Source organism: Ambystoma mexicanum, chromosome 7q (assembly GCF_040938575.1).
Source record: "Ambystoma mexicanum isolate Mex_15411 chromosome 7q, UKY_AmexF1_1, whole genome shotgun sequence".
NCBI classification, from domain to species: domain Eukaryota; kingdom Metazoa; phylum Chordata; class Amphibia; order Caudata; family Ambystomatidae; genus Ambystoma; species Ambystoma mexicanum.
The window spans coordinates 720,090,452-720,111,782 of NC_090941.1; the positions used below are offsets into that span (position 1 = coordinate 720,090,452).

The 21,331-nt window shown below is 45.4% G+C and overlaps 1 protein-coding gene across 3 annotated transcripts in view; it reads left to right on the forward strand.

Moving 5' to 3' along the window:
- PSPC1 (paraspeckle component 1) overlaps positions 1–11,424 on the forward strand; it is a 998,435-nt gene extending 987,011 nt beyond the window's left edge. Inside the window, exons 10-11 of one of the 3 annotated variants that reach the window (XR_011284272.1) lie at positions 348–545; positions 1,975–11,424. The gene's annotated coding sequence lies outside the window, so the exon portion shown is untranslated. Of the gene's footprint in view, positions 1–347 lie in introns of all 3 variants that reach the window. The other 2 variants (XR_011284273.1, XR_011284271.1) reach the window with 2 other exon arrangements.
- Positions 11,425–21,331: the final 9,907 nt, after the last annotated feature.

Genomic DNA, 21,331 nt, shown 5'->3' on the forward strand with positions numbered 1-21,331 from the left:
GGAACCTGTATATCTAAGAGCAAGTCTTCTCTAGTCCTACCATAGGTGGACTTTTGTAAAACTCCATAACAGGTGGCTTTTTTATTACTGGGAGAAGTGGCTTTAGCTCAGCAAGCCAATGAGTAAGGGTGGGCATATGTTTGGTCCATAATGGCAAAACTAGAGAAGGGGGTCTAGACATGTCAAATATTATTTGCCGTGAGTAGCACATTTACATGCACAAAAATAGATGTACATAATTATCGCACAGAGTTAATGTGCCACCTCCGTTCAGTCAATTGCACACCTGAAGTAGTGGACATGCTATGAACAGTGGTAATAATCTTAAGCATCTCCTCTTTTTGCAGACCCCGTCCTCCTACTCTTCACCTGCAAGACCAGAGTACCATATTCTCCGTTTCAGCACTACATATCGGACCTAGCAACTTGACCTGAAAGCTCAATGCACCTCTTCCTCACACGCCTACCAAAGTGATTCAAGAATTCAATCGCCTAATAACCTCCGACTAGAGACTATTGCATGGATGCGCTAGAAAGTCTAGAAAGTGCGAGCTTGCAACTAAATTTTATTTTGACTGATTTGTTAAAAGGTTTTTTATGTTCCTCAGCATAGCTTAAGTATTTGTGCTGTCCACGTCATATATGTATAGATTTTGTCTGGTATGCCATACGTTTTTTTTATTTTAAGCCTAAAGCCTCCCCACTTAGAAATAAATGCAGCAGCATGATCAGCTGTTACTAGAATTTGGCTGATCTAAGTGTGTATGTGTGTGGTATATTTGGCAGTTATCAAATATAAAATGGCATGTTGTCTTCGCTGTGTGCCATTTTTAATCAATTCAGGCCACAGTGTCAAGTAGATTCTTTTAATGCACAAGTAGATTTGTCCAACGATTGGACTGTTCTTTCTATGGGCTCACCGATGCAATCCCTGGCAAAGCTAGTGCGTTTGGGGGCGGGGGATTGGCACCCCTTATTGCTAGCAGGTTTGTAGGCCAAGTATGGGTGGAAAGGCTGTTTCTACTGCACCTTGCTGCAAGACTTAATGTAACAAAATGGCGGATGTGTATTCTCCGTTTCTCCCTCTTATGATCGAGCTCCTTAGGAATACAAGTGTCCATGTGGATTCAGACGGTGCAGTTGAACCTGAAGGTGTAAAATCTTGAAGGGTAGAGAAAAACATGGGTTGCTTTTGATAAAAACCATGTCGCTCTTGTTGAGGTGCGAGATCATGAGATCATTTTCGAGACGGTTCAACTATGCTATTTATTGGGAAAACATGGAGTGGTATGTTTTCTAATGCGCACTAACCTGGTAGCAAACAAACTTGCTGCCCACCAGCGGCATGAATCTGTGCGTTTTGGGGATTTAAATACAATAGAAGACAAAATTGCAATAATTACTTCCTGGCCCTGTGTCTCGGGCAGCAACGCCACCACTAAGCCCAAGTTAAGTGCCCTTGTTGCACTTGGGCAGCAGGTTGTTAAAAGCCAGGATGGCTACCAGGCACTTGATTATCGCCGACTATAAACACAGCCATGCTAAATTCTCCTACAGCTATGAAAGCACCCTATTCTCCTCCCCATCTACAGACTGCATTAACTCATGAGTGAGCAGACATGTTTTAATCGTCATATCAATCCAAACATTTGCACCGGTTGCATTAACATGGATGTGGGAAAGGTAAAATCTCCCCAAACTCCTTCCCTTCCCCTACGTTATAATAATTGTCTTCTCTAGGGTTTCGAGGATAGGCAAGCACATACACAATTTTTAAAACCGTGTATGTTATTGTCCCCAAAAAGTTGACCTCAGCAGATTGCAGTTGAAAACATCCGAAGTATAAAAATGATAGCCTGTATGATCTGTGCATAATTATGTACAACGTGTTCCCACTGTTAACAATTAACAGTTCATATTTAGTTGAATGTTTTTAATGTAATTGACTAACTTTTTTTTTAATTGAATCCTTAGTCATGCCCTCCAAATGGTTAAAACCAATATGTGTGTTGGAGTGTACCGGAAGTCGACACCCATGTCTCCTGTTGGAACTGGTCACACCATACAGAAAGAAGCTGTGATGAAATCGATGACTCCGACATTTCAACCGAAGGTCGACGTCTTGAAAAAGCAAAGTTACAGTTTTCATTGATGACTGTCGGAATAAGGACCTCAAATTGTATGTGTTGGTCTACAACAAGCCGAATAAAAATATTTGTCCTTCCTGACATTCTGTTCAATGGCAGTGTACTTCTATATTGCATTTTAAGTAGTTTGACTAAAATGTTTTGAAATCTCTAGTAATCACGTTTCTATATAGCACTCCCAGATCTTCTGCACTCCTTTTTAGTATATTTCTTGAATTACATTTTCAAGATTCCCTTAATGAAAGATGAGCTGTACAGTAGAATGGGGTTTTGCTCCCATATAGCATGGTAATGCATGTGTGCCAATTTCTTTCTAACAGTAAACTGTTTAGTATGCATCAAAACAAGTTGGTCAGATTCGTATGGTATGCATAAATTGCATTCAGTTAACATTACTCAAATCAATAAACATTGGGAAACGTTAATGGCATGAGAATACACGTTTTTAAAATTGTTCACTTGATTGTCTGAGAAAAGGCTGCAAAGTATCAACTCTTGCATAGGGATCACGATTGCCATGTTTAGTTGAAAATGCTTACAATGCATTGTTTACAAAGTCTGAGCCGGTGAAGGTGCACTACAAGGTAAAGCCAGGAGACCGATACAGTGTGCTTAAGGCAATGAGCAACATGTCACTGCCTGCAGACTGCATGTGGGACCATCCAATTTGACTGACTGTAGCAATTGTTCATTGAGAACCAATGAAAACAAATGAAATCAGTGCTACCGGAACATGATTTACCACAAAGTGGGTAATCAAAATTGCAATAATTTTGAAGAATTTTATTAACCAAAGTTTTCAGAATTATGGATTTTAGAGAGAGGGGATGAGGGATAGTTTGAATGCATTCATATTGCAAAGCCCCATACCACCCCCATCCCCCCCCCCCGATCCCCTCCCACTCCTGCACTGCACAGGTCTGTACGTACGTTGCATTTGGTGTAGTAACATGTTCCAAGATAATGAATTAATGAATCCATTAGATAACCTCCCTTTTGGGCAGTTTATCATATCAAAAAATGCTGTTGAAGCGAAAGCTGTTGCTATAGAATAGTTTTTTGGATGGTCTCGGAGGTTGAGGGGTGGGTGTGGAAATGAAAGCAAAATAATGTATTTTGTTCATTATTGTATGTGATTTGTTTGCAAATCTGACTCTGTAAAAAATACAATGTGTCTATTTCTGACTGGTGCTCCCAGACAGCGCAGCGGGAAAGAGCCTGTCGCCCCGAAGTTATGCCAAAGTTAAGCCACTTTTTGACTGTCCGAACCAATGACGGGCTTAATCGCAGCATGCCACATGCTCTGGCAGGGCATGAACTGCTGAGCCTAGCACCTGCCTCGACTAAATTCCCTGTTGGTTGGAGTTGTAATCAGACTAGCGGGTCCAAGCTCATGAAGGTGGGTGCGCCCTCTCTATGAATACCAGATCACTCCTGGCCCATGCAGCCTCGATATTTGAGCTGCTGGACAGTCGTCCTCCTGACCTGCTCTGCCTAAAGGAGACTTGGCTTACAGATTTGTCAGCTCCGGCACATATTCAAGCCATTCCTAATGATTACAAACGTATTAATCTTGACAGTAACTCACCGTCTCGCGGCGGGGGCATAACTGTCATTTACAAATCTTCGCTGGATGCAGTGAGTATCCTACTAACGAGGGTGGTCTCTATGGAGGCGATACTAGTGAGAATTAAGGTCTCTGCCTCCTGCTCCTTGCATGTTTTTGCTCATCTATAGACCTCCGGGTCCTCACACAGCCCAAATTAAAAGTGCATCAGAGGGCATACACCTTGCACACACTGGACTACATTGCACATCTGTAGACCTCTGGGTCCTCACACAAACTTTCTTAACTCGTTTCTTGATTTGGTCGCTGAATTACATTTGAAATTCTCTCAAGTAGATAATCCAAACAGTTCACATTGAGAGAGATGTATGTCCAATCATGCTGGATAACCTACTATACATGGATAGAAAACATCCAGTTGCTATCAAACCGCCAATGATCAGACAAGTTCTAATGGAATGGAAGAATTGATAACCAGCTTAGAGGGAAGAGCCCTCCTTGTGAGAACCCCTGCCTCTGGAAAAACCCTACATTGACACTTGATCTTTCGCTCTACTGCAAAGCATGGCAAAAAGCGGGGCTACTGAAGCTGGGCCAAGTTTACGATGGGAATTTGCTAGACTTTGACTTCTTGAAATTTAAATATAAGATATATGCTCAGAATATCCAATGATGGCAACAACTGCAGAAACCTTTCCAAACCATATTTCTGATGTTTGTTAATCTGCTTAGAATCACATGCTGTGCATAGTCTGACATCCAGTGGTCAATGCGGAGTATTGCATATCACTTTTCGTAGTCGAAAAGGGGACAAGGCCTGTCTAAGACTATCCCTATAGTGACATGCAGTGTACCCACAATCCCTCACACGTCGAGGTCCCTCAGATTGTTTTTTTCCGCCCAGATATTGGTCGCCTTAACGCGGAGCTCGTTCAAAGGGTCAAATAAATGTTTTGCAATTTCTCTCGGTCGTTATTTCTTATATATTACATCAGATCCCTCCTTCGACGACAAAACTGTTTCACCGCCGATTAAGAACTTCGACGGTGGTGACTTAGACAGAGGCGATCCTTCGGCGCTGCCGAACACGTGGCCCGGCCTCGCCGGCCTAAAACATTAGTGAGAGCGGGAGTCGTGGGACATTTGTTTCTTCTAAGAATGCCTTTCTCTTTCACCCCCTTTTCCTTCGGGGTCGTTATCACTCTTAATTGTATCCTCACTATGGAGAGGACTCCTTTTTAGATGTTGCCCGCGCTGTAAGGGCAAATTCACATGGAAGGATAAGCACAAGCGGTGTAACCGTTTCTTACCCCTCGACCACAACGAGGATGGCAGTGCGGCCTGTAAACTTCTTCGCCCAAAGACTTTAAAGGACCGCAGTGTCAAGAGGTGGGGCGCCAATGATGACGCCAGGCCTACCGGCGTCCTCCACCGACGTAAGGGTCGCAAGCCCTCCCCGCCACCACAGACGTGACTAGCGACAGGGCTACCTGCAGACAAGGGCGCTACCACCAAAACACCAGGTGATGCGCCTCATAAGAGTGCGACCGTTGCCGAAAGAGACTCGGCATCGCCCAACACGACGCCAGACGAACCCTCGACGGAGAAATTAATCGTCGAAAGCTTGGCTCATATAGTTTCCATTGACGGTCAGAGACGGGCGGCGAGTGATACGCCGAACCCTGCTCACAAGGTCAGGGAGACACGAGAATGCCGGAAGGGAGGCAGGGACTGCTCCCGCTGTCGAAGGAAGGCCCTAGCCTACGAGAAGGTTTCTCAGAAGGCGAAGGGAGTTGATCCTCGATGTTATGGGACAGATCTAGACGGCTACAGGCGGAGCAGCTTTCTTTTACGCCTCCAGACCGTTCTGGGTTACCACATTGGACTTTTGAGAGATTCCAATCATGTATGGACAAGCTGGATAGATTTATGTCCACTCCTGAACATAAAACACCCAAGATAAGAGAGGTACTTCATGGGGACCCCAGGGCTAAATATCCTAGACTATTTAACCCCCTTCAAGAGGAGGCTAATACTTATGACCTCACTGATGAAAACTCTCACTTTCAAGAGGATGAGGAGTTCTTAGATAGTGAAGACCAACAGAACCTCGAAGAAGGTGGGTTTGAGGAAAACCCTGACATGGGTGGAGGGGGCTTCGAAGAAGACCCAGATGAAGGTGGCTCACAGCCTTGGCAGTCCCCAACAGTGTCTACAGACCCTGAGATCCTGAACCTTTCCCCTCCTCAAACCACACCGGTCAGGAACCCGTCACCTATAGATGACCAACCCACTTTCAACGCGCTACTATGGAAAGCAGCAGCGCACTTTGAAATTGAGACTGGGCTAATTACTCCCGATAATGATTTTTTTCTACAAAATCACTAAGGAAAAACCTCCCACTAGCCAGACCATTCCCCTCCTCGCCTCAGTTAAGAGACAAATCATCCCATCGCAGTCTACACCTGCGTTGGTTAGAGGGGTCAACCCAAGAATTGAAAAACTGTTTACTCCCTCTCCATCGGACCCATTATATATTAAGGGTCACTCAATACCAGATTCCTTGGTAGTAACTACCACAAGGAAAAGGGCAGGGGTTCCGCTATCAACTAGTGAAGCACCCCCAGACAAGGACGGAAAGAAACTCTACGCCCTGGCTAAGAGAATTACAACCTCGGCAACTTTTACCACCAGAATTGCCAATAATACCTTACTGGCAATTTATGCTGATGCCCAATGGGGGAAGTTACGCCAAGACCTTGAAGTCCCTGAGCCCTTACGAACTCGCTTGTTAACCACTGTAACAGAAGGAACTCTGGTTAACCAGAGCATCATTAAAAACACACTTGATGCTGCAGAAACGGCTGGCCGTTCTTTAGTCCAGGGGATACTTCTGAAGCGTCATGTCTGGCTCCGGAACTTAGGCGTCACTCATAAACAAACCAATCGAGGATTCTAACCTCTTTGGGAAAGCGGTGGACGATGCACTGGAGACCGCTAAAAAGGATTTTGACACCCTAAAGACTTTAGACCATAGCTCAAGGCCTGCCAATAAGCAAGGATTCGGCAACAAACGCTTTTTTCGAGGCCAATGTCGACAACAGCAGCAGTAAACTGCAGGCAACTGGTTCTCTACTCAGGGAACCAGTGGCCAATACACTCAGAGGACAACGCCGTGGCAAGGGTAGAGGTCGGGGCCCCACTCCCAGAGGTTCCCTGGCTACCAACACCAAATGGCCCGAAGGTTCGGGTCCCCTCCCATGCATCGCCGGTCGGGGGCCGGTTAACATCTTTCCTACCAGCATGGGAGGGAATAACATCAGACCGCTGGGTATTGTCAACTATAGCCCGCAGTTACTGTATAGAATTCAATCGGTCCCCCACGTACAGACCCCCCAAGGGGACGACGCCTATCACCGGAGCACCTTGCCATCCTTCTTCAAGAAGTGGAACTGCTGCTACTAAAAGGAGCAATAGAGGTCGTGCCTCTATCACAGGTAACGGAAGGTATTTATTCAGTGTACCTCCTTGTACCCAAAAAGGACTTAACCATGCGCCCTGTATTAGATCTGCGCCCAGCGGACAAATTTGTCAAACCTCAAAAATTTCGTTTGGTGACCTTACAGGAAGTAATCCCCCTGCATTCACAGGGAGATTACATGACAACACTGGACATGAAAGATGCATACTTTCATATTTTAATGCTGCCAGCGCACATAAAATACCTCAGGTTCATGATAGAGGGCAAACCCTACCAGTTCAGAGTGCTACCCTTCGGCATAGCGTCAGCACTGAGGGTATTCACAAAAGTACTGGCAGTGGCAGCGGCCCACCTGCACAGGTTGTCCATCCCAGTATACCCTTACTTCGACGATTGGCTCGTAACAGGGGATTCTTACAAGACATGCTGCTCAAATATCCAAAAGACTAGACATTTTGTGCCAACTGGGCTTCTCCATCAACGAGAAGTCCAGCCTAGACCCCAGCCACATCAAGCAATTCCTAGGGGCTCTAATTCTAACAAAGGACGGCCTCGTCTTCCCCTCAAACGAGAGGGTCCAAAATATGCTGCTTCAGATCCCTCAATATGTGGCCGGTCGAGAGGTGACAGTACGCAAAGCAATGCGTTTGCTAGGAATGATGGCGTCATGTATATTGTTGGTACCTCACGAGCGCCTGCGCATGCGCATGCGCCCAAAGCAAGAGTGGCTCAACAGCCAGTGGTGTTAGGCCAGAGGACAATGGGATGATCTAGTGGTGGTCTCACAAGCCTTGGTTCTCTCGCTACGTTGGTGGTCGAAGGAAAACCTTGTAATAGGGAAACCATTCACCACCCCTGCAGTGGAAGCCACTCTAACCACAGACGCATCCCTCACAGGATGGGGGGGCTCACCTATCCCATCAGTCTGCACATGGAGTTTGAAGACCGCTAGCAGTTCCAGTAAGTTTATAGTCCAAAGCACTGAAGGCTTTCCAGGCGCACCTGCAAGGGAAGACAGTGATGGTCCTCACAGACAGCACCACGGCCATGTACTACGTGAACAAGCAAGGGGCACGCACTCTCCAGGGCTGTCCCAGAACATCTGGAAGTGGGCTCTCAAACGCAGCATGTTCCTGTTGTCACAACATGTACCAGGGGAACTCAATCTGGTAGCAGACGAACTCAGCAGAGACTTCCCTCTGCCCGCACAGTACGAATGGGGGTTACGAGAAGACATCGTCTTCGATGTTTTCACACATTGGGGATTCCCAGAAATAGATCTGTTCGCAACTCTGGAGAACTCCCAATGCCAAGATTACGCCTCCAGGCACCCCCAGAACCGATCCAAGGGGAACAGTCTCTGGATAACATGGTCAGGGAAATTTGTTTACGCCCACCCGGCTCCCCTTCTCAACAAAATAGTGCACAAGATGTACCAGGAACCAGTCACCATGATACTAGTGGGCCCGGCAACCATGGTTCGCTCACCTGATGGAGATGTCTCTGTCTCCACCGTTGAAACTACCCTGCCCATACAACATGCTGTCACAGGACAGGGGCAAGACGCTACACCCATGCCCACAGACCATGAACTTAGCAGCCTGGCTCCTGAGGTCATAGAATTTGGACATTTACAGCTCCCTCAAAGATGCATGGACATTCTTAGGGAGGATAGAAAACCTAACACTTGTTACTGCTATTCTAGCAAGCGGAAGAGATTGGTCATCTGGTCTAGAGCTAAGAGCATCAGCCCCGCTGACTGAGTCAGGTAAAGAACAATCTGTGTGGGAGAGCACTTATTAGACTCAGGATTGGTCTTTAATTCTATTAAAGTTCATCTAGCTGCACTTTCCGCATACACCACTTCTCAACACAAAGTGTCATGGTGGAAAGTCCCAGTTATTAAAGCCTTCATGGAGGGAGTAAAGAGGATAAACCCCCCTATAGCTAACCCAGCTCCCGGATGGGGCCTAAAATGTGGTACTTACCAGGCTTATGGGCTCACCCTTTGAACCCATGCACGAAGCATCCCTTAAGAACCTCACTCTTAAAACTGCTTTCTTAATAGCTATCACCTCCATTAGGAGAGTGAGTGAACTACAAGCGCTCTCAATACTAGACCCCTTCCTAACAGTTCACAGGGATAAGGTGGTTCTACGCACACACCCTAGGTTTGCACCAGAATTAATTTCTAAATTCCATGTCAACTAGTCAATAGAACTACCAACGTTCTTTCAGAACCCTTCAAATTTGGGAGAAAAGAGCCTGCATACACTGGATGTGCGCAGAGCCGTCATGATTTATATGAAAAGAACTAGATGTCTGAGAAAGACTAATCAGTTCTTTGTCTTGGTGGCAGCAGGAAGAGAAGGAGATGCAGTTTAAAAATCCACTATATCTAGTTGGATTGTCGAATGCATCACTCTCAGTTTCTCTCTTGCTAAGAGAGAACTACCCTTCAAGCCAAGAGCACATTCTACTCGAGGCACTTGGGCTTCCATAGCATTCATTGCAAATGTCCCTCTCGAGTCTATTTGCAAAGCGGCAACCCGGAGTTCTGTACACACCTTTACAAAACACTACTGTCTAGATGCCCACTCTAGATCTGATTCCCATGTGGGACAAGCAGTATTAAGACATCTTTTTTTCTACTGTTCCTTCTCACAACACACCTCAATCTCCGGGTACTGCTCGCTAGTCTATGCACAGCATGTGATTCTAAGCAGATTAACAAACATCAGAAGACAATGCATTACCTACTGTAAAAGCATTTCTGATGGTTGTATGTGCTTAGATTCACATGTGCCCACTCTTCCTCCTCGCTCGGATGGAAGGAACATAGACATCCTTTATCGCTCTCTTTTCTGTACTCGCTCACGTCTAATAGGCTCCCTCAGGGCAGAAAAAATACAAACAGAGGGACCTTGACGTGTGAGGGATTGTGGGTACACTGCATGTCACTATAGGGATAGTGTTACAGACACGCCTTGTCGACGTCCCCTTTTCGACTACGAGAAACAAAATTAAATACTCTGCATTGACCACTGGATGTCAGACTATGCACAGCATGTGAATCAAAGCAGATACAACCATCAGAAATGCTTTTACGGTAAGTAATGCATTGTCATACACTTTGAATGCAAAAATGGATGGCCACCCGGCAGATCAGCATCTGGAATTCACAAACTTCTTGTTACATCTGAGTTGGGCTTCATTTCACAGAGGGCTTCATTTCACAGAGGTAAAGATGCCTGGGAGGCTGTCTTGTAACTTACACTCAGATAGTGAATGGAAGCAGATATGTACTGGGCTTAGTCGATATAAAGTGTATTTGGATCTGCGCTACACACAGAATAAATAACTACATCTGTTGGTCCCCATGGAAGATGCTGTTAAATAAGATATGGCCCACTAACTCATGTTAGTACTGTAGGAGCCAGATGGGGATGATCCACATCTGCTGTGGTCCTGTCAAAAGTCCAGACTTATTGGGATGTAATCCTCAAATGCATTGATTTAGTGTTAGTGGGAGATTCCTCTTGTCTGTGAACACCGATTGCATGCGTGTTGGGATCGTTTCCTCATATCGAGGCATATCTAGTGATAAATGAAGATGCGTTTAAAGGACGCTTATAGTGGCTAGGAAGTATATTTGAGACGCTGATGGAGTAATATCACCTCCTCTGTTGAGAAATGGTTACACTGTTCGATAACTCTTTCAGCAAGATGGAGTTTCTTTTCAGACTAAGGATACGATCAAAGACTATGATCGGATGTGGGGCACCTTTAATGAATTGTATGGGTGATTGTTATGGTTTTTCATTAGCAAGTCATCCCCTCATTCCATCAGTTGCCCCTCTTTTTCTTATTCGTTCGTCCCCTCCCTCACATCTTCCTTCATGTTCTATGATCATAGTAACCAAACTAAGTGCAAATGGGAAATGTATACCTGAAGAGAGGTGTGCGTTCACTATGCTACTCAATTGTAGAAGGTTATCCTATTGTCGATATCTGTTCCTGAAAATGAAAAACTATTTAAAAACAAAAACTCAATGCAAGGGAACGATTCATGTAATGTTTGTGGGATCTTCATCAGGGGCTGTACCACCAAGATAATGTCTTCAAAGAAAACATGGTGTGTTTAAGTCAATGTATGAAGGGATATTAAAATTATGTTTGTAAATATTATTTCTTTATTTTTTTATTAAAATGTTTTATTGGTATTAAAATTACGTTTGTAAATATTATTTCTTTATTTTTTATTAAAATGTTTTATTGGTTACATAACGTACAAAACATAGATGAGAGCAAAAGAAACAAATCAAGAAAACAGTATTAAACAATTTTAAACATAAGACTTTCTTTACCTCCATTTACTCTCTATCAAAATCATTGTGAATACGCAACCTTCAACATTAACCTAAAACAAAACCAATCTCCACAGCTTCTGATCTTTTAAAGTCAACATTAGGGGACATAGCGGCGCGGGCGGGCCATTGGACCAATCCATCTCCCTACTCACAGGCATTTCCAATCCATGTTTAAACACTCATTCCGTCCGACTGCTTGGGTAATATAGCTTCTAGCATTTTCATAGCAGCCAACACTAACTTAGTTTGATCTCCAATTATTAACCAATTCCACCAATCCCGCTTGGAGAGAGTAGCTCCCATAGATTTAAACTCGCCCAAAAAGAAATTTCTGATTTTGGATAGCCCTTCACAGATCGTTATCAGATGCTCCAGAGTTTCACCCATCAAACTGTCCATACAGTAGCGACAAGTAGCATTTTCAACCCCCCACAGTCTTCCTCCGAAACATGACCTCCCTAGTGTTTAGAATATTGAGCCTATATCTAAGAAGATCTCTATATATAGGTGATGAACATCTTGCCAAAATTTCTCTTAAAGTTTCCATCCTCCCCTGCTCCAAAGTTAAAGACAACCCCAATTGTAAAGTTGCACAATGATAGATTGTAGAGATCCAGTCCTTCCTCATCAATTTCTTTTTAACTGATACTGGATTGAGCAGCAGCCATTCAATCTGGATCTCCTTTTCCCGAATGAAGGCTTCCATTTTAGGTTTCCATGCCTCCAACGATGACCCTAACAGACTTTTATCCAAAGTCAGTATTTCAAGAGGCTTTATTGCTTCTTGCATCACACATTTCCTGTACAGACAGATAGGCTGCAATCCTTGGAATCATTGGTGGCCTGGTAGTCCAAGTTCCAGTCTGATAATACAGAATGATAGGCTATTTGGGAGTTTCAGGACAGCTCGCCAAAATAGGCCTTCAAACCTCTCCCACCGCTGCCAGGGTAAGCGGAGAGATGCCTCCGCTCCATATGTTAAGATTTGGGCTACCTTCTGTTTGTAGAAGGATAGAATAGGGACCATTGTAAATTTGCCAAACCTATAGTGCAAGACGTTCCCTTGATTAACCAGGGGAATAAGTCTAGTCCGCAAAAAGTCCAATTGGGCAGCTTCATTGCTGTTCCTATTGCTCGTAACCGCCAAATAGACCATCATATCTACAATCTCTAGAGGTATACCCTTCACCCTCCAGGTACATTTCTCCTTCTTTGTTTTTCTGGCCCGCTTCATGGGGAGGATTGTACACTTTCTAATATTGATGCTCATGCCATTAGCACTCAAATAGTTCTCAAAGGCCTCTAGTCAATGCTGCAGTCCTATTTGTGTTAAGTCTAAAAAGATGAGATCGTCAGTGAAAAGGATCCAAGGGACCTCAAAGAAAAGGCTAGAATCACAACTTGAGATCGGGCCAGATCCGCAATATATAAACAGAATAGCAAGGGTGCAAGAGCGCAACCCTGCTTCAGACCCCGATAGGTATAGATCCTGTGAGATAGTGTTCCATCCGCACAAAGTCTAATCCTAATCGAGGTCCCTGTGTATAGTGCTTCAATAGCCTCAACGAGCTCCCCCGGGCAGCCCCAGTTCTGCAGTTTTGCCCAAAGATGTTCCCGGATGACACCATCAAAAGCTTCGTCGAGGTCCAGGAAGGCCATAAACACAGTACTACCATCAAAAAGAGCCTTTTCCTTAAGCACATTTATAATAAAGAGGTTAAGGGAAGTACCCACCCCCTTAACAAATCCTGACTGTCGGGGGTCCAACATTCCACTAGTCGCAGCCCAATTGCACAGGTCCCTCAAGAGGACCGTTGCAAAGAGCTTGCCGATCGAGTCCAAAAGAGTGATAGGGCAGTAGTTTTTAGGGTTCGCCCTATCGCTCTTTTTTAAAGATAGGCACAATATATGCCTCCTTCCACGACGGTGGTATCCACCTATTCATCATAATCTGCTCAAACAAGATCACCAACATTTTTCCCCAAGGGGCAATATTCTTAGCTCCTGATTAGAAAGACCATCGGGCCCAGGAGCACAAGAGGAGCTCGCGTTGCTGATCATTGTAAGAGCATCATGTTAATCAAATAGAAAGTTCCATCTTGGTCCTTCATTTCTTTTTTCCACACCTCTGACCCACCTAAGATCTGCAAATAAGTTGGTATAATGATTGATCCAATCCCTCTCTGCACCTGGGAGCTTATAGAGCACACCGCCCGAAGGATTTGTTCAGCATCATTTTGTGCACGCAGCACCTGGGAGTTTTTCTCCAATTTCTATAGGCCTGGCGGACTTTCTTGATTCTTTACGTTTTATTATTCTTTGCATCACCTTGGATCCCTTTCACTATTTTTCTCATTATCTTTCTCCTTTCAACAAGTCCCGGATCATAGGCATGCTTTTGGATCCAGGTGCCTTTAGTGCCAGGGACCTGTTTCAGGGAGAATTCCTTTAACAAGCCAGTGTAATCGATGTTCAAGGGATCATCAGCAATCTGCACTTTGTAAGCCAAATTGAGTTTCCTTATGGACTCACCTTTTAGTCAGTCGAATCCCGCAAGCAGCCAGGTGCACTTCAGCCATTTTCGCCCTACATTCCTGCTCATACCATTTCCTCAAGTACATCGCTAGCAGATCATGATCACTAAACTTTTGAGGCCAGACAGAAAAGCTCACAAGCCATTCTCTGAGATAAAACCTCTTGTATTGACTATTGCTTTATCACCAGAGCGCCAAGTGGGACAGCTCGGACAGTCCCTTGCATTTGACCATTTAGCATACTCCTATCTCTAGCTTGCATATTCGACATCCATGCCAATTCTTTCATTCCATTTGTTCCTTTTTAACACGAGTCCCTCAGAATCCAGGAGCTTAATATTTAAATCACCACAAATCACTATCTTCACTACTTTCAATCTACACATGGCGTCATCTATCACACTGGTGATAGATTTCAAGAAATTTATATCCCTCCTCATATTCACCCGCCAATATACATTACAATCTGGGAGATATCCGAAGGGTCCTTCTCATGTTTTAGATATGAAATCTGAACATGTGTTGGGGCATTTTGTTTCAGTCATTGACTAACCCATCCCATTTTTCAGTAACAACAAGAGGCCAGCGTATGGACGACCCAACACACTTTGGAGCACGATTTAGAAAAGCCAAATCCATCACATTCCGGTAGGCTCCTCAGCCACGTCTCCTGGAATAAGAGTTTGTCAAACTTTTCTAAGTCAGGTACATTTTTGCAAAAAAGAGCAGAAAATCCTCTGGTATTCCAACATCCAACCTATTCCAACAGCCAATCAAGTGGCAGAGTGTGCTTCTTATTTGAGTCTAGCTTCCATCTTGGCATACCAAGGCTCCAGCCAGCCAGGTCCAAGACTGATCCCCAGATGGCACAGAAGAGGACAAGTTTTTCGGGATATCCAAAGGTTGGATTTGATTAGCAACCGTGAATTTCAAGGCCTGGAGCTCCTCTTTACTGAAGGTAGAAGCGTCCTCCCTCCTAGGATTTGACTGTAGCTTTATGCCTCCCTTGAGTTTTTTTTATCGCCCTCTCCAACTGCATAAGATTTTTGATCCACCTCTGTGGACAGAGCTTCACTCCACTTGATCTTCAATTGGTTGTTAAAGTTCGAGACATCATAACCCAGCCCCAGGAACAACTTCTTCAAAGTCAAGATAAGATCCTTTTTTCGCTTGGGAGAATAGACTGACTGGCTCATCATACATCTTTCTTTCTTCTACAAATTTTACGATCTTAATGTGATTTGGGGCGAATTTCCGATCTGGCCTGACACAGTTGAATAGCCTCATCACATTCCCTCTATTCAGCGGGATCGTATTAGCATCCAACTTGATTCTTTCCAGACAGATCTTTGGGCTGAGCTCCACTCTGCTCCTTGAATGATCCCCTTGATAGTTGAAGCGCCTTGCAGCATGCATCACTCTTAATTTCACGGGTGGTTTATGTGGGTCAGCTACTAGGGCCTCTGCTTTACACGGTTTTTCACTCCCCATTCTTCTTTCTTCCAGAGTTTTAAAGGTTGCAGCCATCTATTGTGGGTCGCCTCCCTGCTTTTGAAGGGGCAACGATCTCGTCACCTCCTTTATGTTGGGTTTAACAGTCCCAAACGAGGGAACTACCATGGGGCCCTTAAAGCGCACCCTAGATTGTGAAACCTTCGAAAGTAGTGACTTCTTGGGGACAGACACCACTGGCTCTCCCATGAGGCCTTCAAATTTTTCCCATTCCGAATTGCTCACATCTTTCCAACTGGCATCGTCTTCAAGTTCTTCCAGCAGCAAACTTAAATCTCCAGCAGATAATGAAGAGTCCCTCCTATCCACAATAGTGACTGGATCCAACATTATTTCAATCCCACCAGTCTTCAGTGGAGGAAGCTCTTTCCAAGATTTGTTGGCCGCTGAAGGATTGAGTAGCTCTGGGGGAGATCTGATGTTCCGTAAGAATGCTCTCGACCCCTTTGCCTTTCTTTTTGCTCTAGCCGGCATATTTTTTGTTTTTTTGTCCTGAATGGCTGAGGGCGTTTTATCCACCACCTACACGGGCCCAGCTATAGGATCACTTGGTGGTGCAATCACCACCGCTTCTACAGTAGGGGGGCCTATTTTCAGATCTATCTTCACATTGATGACTGAAAATACATTCTCATCAGCGGAACCACCCGATCGAGTTCCCAGACCCATTGTTAGGTCAACCACTGGATTTTTAGCAACTGGCCCCATATTTGCTGACACCAAGTTGCACCTTATCGCCTTTGGAGAGACATTCAGCTTGGTCGCAATCTTCATATTTGCCCTCATCCTTTTGCAATCTTGCAAGAGGGCTTCCATCATCACTGATTTGTCAGAGGATTCACGTCTTGCTAGATCACATAATCTGTTTTGCCAATTGGTTGATGTTTCAGCTTCTTTATCCAATCTTTTATCCACTCTGGCAGCCAACACCTCCAGGTGTAACATTTTGTCCGTTAGGGCCGTTATCGCTGTAATTTGTTCCTGTAAGGCACAATGCAAACTCTCATACAGCTTTGCCTCAGTCTCGACGTCCCTCATTCCCTTTACAATCACCAATTGCTGCATATGAGATAGGTCCAACACAGGCTTAGAATACAAGTCCCTCTTTCTCACTCCCCTTCTAGAGGCTAGTGGGGGCACTGAATATCCTGACGAGGTAGACGAGTTAGCAGTGGAGGCCCCATCCGCCATAACATCCTCTTCTTCCTCTGTCTCAATCGCCCGATTACTTGGTTGGGATCTGGGGATAATGTGCTCTCCACTCACATTCGGGGAGGGGGAGGACACAACCCCAGATGACACATTAGACTCAGGGACACTATTGGCATGGCTTTGCATTCTGCAATTCTCAGTTTGGGAGAGGGATTTCTCGACTTGTTCCCTCTCACTAGTCAATCGCGTCTCAGAGATAGCTCGCTCCTCTTTCTCCACCACTATATCCGCATTCACCAAAAATTGGTCCAGAAGCTTTAAACATTCATTGACTCTTGATACGCTGAGTCTTTTTTGCCGTGCGATTTTTCAGGGCAAGGTCAGCCAAGTCTTTAGTCAACTTATTAGCTAGTTCTTCATTCAGGCTCACTACCGATTGCTTTTAGTTGGGGAGGGATTCCGGTGTTAGGTCTATCCCCGCCATCTTCTCACATAGCAGGGAGGCCTCTGAGGGCATTCCCACTACATCAAACACTTCATACAGACTAGTATCCAGATCCTTGACCCCCGCACCATTTGCATGCACCAGCGGGGCTACCTTTACATCAAAGGGAGGAGCAGAGTCTCCAACGCAGTTACTCAAATGACCCCTCAAGTGATCGGCAAGAGTCGGGGTAGGGCCATCACATGCATTCAGAGTGTCCACAAAATCTCGCAGATTGTCTTTCCTATTAGAAGCCACTGGCCCCGCCCCCTTTTCCGGGCGGGCAGCATCTTCCATATCCAGCCCAACTCAATTTTCCCTTTTGGGGGAGGGTGGAGCACACCCGCCCCCAGCATTAGCTAGGTGCTCTGGCCTCCAGTCAATTCCAGCCCAGCTCCCCCACTCCTTCCCTGGAGGCGCGTGCGCGCACTGGGAATGAGAGGCATCTTAGCCCGCTCCGCCATCCCAATCCCAGGGCTCCGCTCTCCCTGCAAAATAGGAGTGTTGGTTTCCTGGGGGGAGGGGCTCACCGGAGTACGACGCCAACAGTTTTCTTAAGGCTCAAAGCACACGAGTGCTTGAGGCAGTGATCCAATGAGGAAAAGTGCGAGCAAATAAAAAAAGGCACACCAAAAGCACAATCAACTCAGGAGTCTGCCCTACTACAAACTCCACTTGCCTTTGAGTCTTCAAGCCAATGACCTAAGACAATGCCGCCTGCTCCGCATCCGGGGCTGGCTATTAAGGTTGCCAATTACAGATAAGTGGAGGTGTTCTCGGCCGAGGGTCAAAGATGTCTAGTCGCACCACACCAGCAGCCTGCGAACTGTAGCCAAGGAGCTTTTGAAGTAGTGGCTCAGTGCAGGGGGACGGGGGCTCACAACTACCAGAAGTCTCCAATGAATTAAAGTTGTAGTGCTCTCAGCAATGCACTGCACTCTGCCACGTAGCAAACAGAAAAAAAGCACTGCTTCAGCAGATAAATAAAACGGCGTTCCGAAAGGCACAGCAGTCTCCTGCAGACTGCTAGCCACTTAACCCCACTTATTTCTAATGTTTACCTGGTCTCTACTTTGTGACCTAGACCAAACTATTCTTATAACTAATAGCGCAGGAGCGTTCAAAACTAGAGGCCACCTTCTCTCTAAGCTCTCTTGGTTAATCATGTAGTCCTTAATCTTGTGTGCGAGGTCACAGGTTGGTAGAGGTTAACCTGCACCTCCTGGTAGGTATAGGGAGACAGTCCTCGTTACCTTGCAATGTGTTGATTTGAAAATTCTGTATATGAATTGATTCCCATGCTAAATGCGGTCGTTTTCAGTGAAATTTTTATTACAGTGGAGTCTCCACTGTAATCAAAATTTCACTGAAAACAACCGCATTTAGCGTGGGAATAAATTCATATACAGAATTTTCAAATTAATGCATTGCGAGGTAACCAAGACCAAGAAAGGGACCAAAGAGAGTTACTAGGCAGATGGAGCAAATTATACACAGTACAAATGTGTGCACTAAGGCCATAAAAGGTCTGATGCACCAGACAAAGATTTAAATTCTGTTTGCTTTGACACTGGAAGCCAGTCGAGGGTACTAAGTACAGGTATGTTGATTTCATAAGGGACATTTATAGCCACCTGGGCGGCGAGATTCTGCAGCAATGTTAGTCGATGGATCAGACCTTTGGGCTGTGCAAGACATAGGGCATTGCAATAATTAATACGGTTCAGTACGAGAGCAGCAGCAACAACCAGAGGTCGGACGTGGAGAGGAAGGAGTTTCCTAAGGATTTTAAGATGAAAATATTCAGCTGTGCCGACGGCAGCCACCTGGGCATCCATGGAAAGTGTTGATGGAAAAAATAACACCAAGATTTCTGACCACAGTGACTGGTGGGTGAAGAACACCCAGTGACAGAGGCCAAAAGGAAGGGGTCCACAGTGAAGTAGAGGGACGGCACCAACATACAGGACTTCCGTCTTGTCTCCAATAAGCTTCAGCCAGTTGTGATTCATCCAACTTCCCATTGCCGCCAAGCATTGGCTAAGGTGTGACGACACCTCAGCCTGGTTAAGAACTAAACGGACCAGGATCTGGGTGTCGACGTAAGCGTAGAAACGGAGGCTGAAGGAGTGGATGAGTCTCACAAGAGGCTGCATATAGATATTAAACAACATTGGAGACAAGGCTGAGCCCTGGGGACACCACAAAGTGAGAGAGTGCTGAAAACAAAGGGGGAGAGTGTGTCTGGCTACGATCTGCAAGGAGCAAGGCAAACCAGATGAGAACTGACCACGCCAGGGCAATCTTGGCCATACGGGAGATCAGAGTAGGGTGGTCGACAGTATTGAATGCTGCTGTAAGATCTAATAAAAATAATCTGAGCATCCACCCCACCTCAGTCTACCAGCCTGGCCAGATCATACTGAACTGACACAAGGACGCCCTTGGTGCCGTCCTGGGCAGAAGCCAGACTGGAAAGGATGAAGGGCATCGGAGGCCTCCAGAAGAGAGGGGAGAGATTAGAGCCTCCAACAATGTAATAAACAAGGGTGGAAGAGAGCTGGGATGAAAGATGGCAGAAAGTGAGGGGTCTGAGTTTTTTTTTTCTTTTCAGCAAGGGGTTAACATTGGCATTTTTCAATTTTGCTGGTATATGGCCATAGGTGCAAGACAAATTAATGGCTTGGGTGATCCAGGAGATAAGACTCATAGAAACATCCTTAATTTTATTTATTTAAATTTTTATTAAGTGCCACACGCCCATGGGCCTCGGTGCACAAAAAACAAGTAAAACAACCAAGGGACAAAAGAGAGGTGAGCAGCAGGGGGTGTCAGCAGAAAAGGAGCAGGCTAGGTTCAGCTTTGAACAAGAATGTTTTTCTTTCTTTTTTTAAAGTGCAAAATGTTATGCCATACATACATGTCCTGGAAGTAGATTCCACTTCAGCTGTGCTTCGGTATTGAAGGAGGTACCTCAAAACGAACCAGTTTGTATCTAGGTTGGATGAGTATAGGGCAAGCAGAGGAGTGTATCTTCCTTCCACCTACTTGAGATTTTACTCGGTCAGTAAGATAGACCGGGCAGTTATTTGTTCGACATTTGAAAGACCAGGTCAAAATCTTATGAGTGATCCTATGTCGTATAGGCAACCGGTGAAGTGCCCTCATGGCCTCCGAAACATGAGCACATTTGGACAGTCCCTGAATGGCTCGAACCGCGTTGTTCTGTGCCTGATGCAAGGCTTGAATGTTAGCCTGCAAAGGTGCCCACTAGAAGACTATTAGAAAAGTCAAGTCTAGAGTTGACTAGTGCGGCAGCAAGCAAGGCGAGATTGTTATTGGTGGAGAGAAAGGGGCAAATATAATTAATTTGCTTAGTGATGAGGCTGCATGATGAACTAATAAAGGCAACGTGGGGCCGCATCGATAGCTCGTCATCTAGAATAACCCCCAGTGTCTTGACCTTTATTTTATTTATATAGCGCACCAAACCCAGAGGTATGTAGGTGCTTCTGCTTAAGAGATTGGTTACAGTGCTTATGTTACATGATAAGTGACGGTAGTTACAGGTATTTGTTACATTCAGGTGCAACAGAATATAGTTACATCAGAATCCATTAAGTAGGCATATTTGGGAAGCCATACCCCATGTTGCAGGACGGCTACTACAGCAAGGTGCAAGAGTCAAACAAGTGGGCACAAGGAGGGCAGTGGGATGCAAAGAACGGTCACATAGACACATAGATAAAACTATGGCAGCTAGGAGCGAAATTATAGCTGTACTCGCGGAAATGCAAATGTGTGCAATGATGTGTTCAGACAGCGAGCAGACAGGGGCTTTAGTAGGGGGCCTTGGGATGGGGGCTGGCCAACCCTGTCGGCCTTCTTATAGGCCGGTTTGTATAACACTGCAGCCAATCAGAGCCACAGCACAAACAAAGCCTCAGGCACTCCAGTGCATGCGGCCATCATGGAATGGCCTGCCCGACACAGATTGTAAGGCAGAAAGTGTGCTGCCTCCAGGCAACATGAGTAGGCACAGCAGCAAAGGTGCCCAAATCAGGGATGCCGGTGAGAGCAGCTG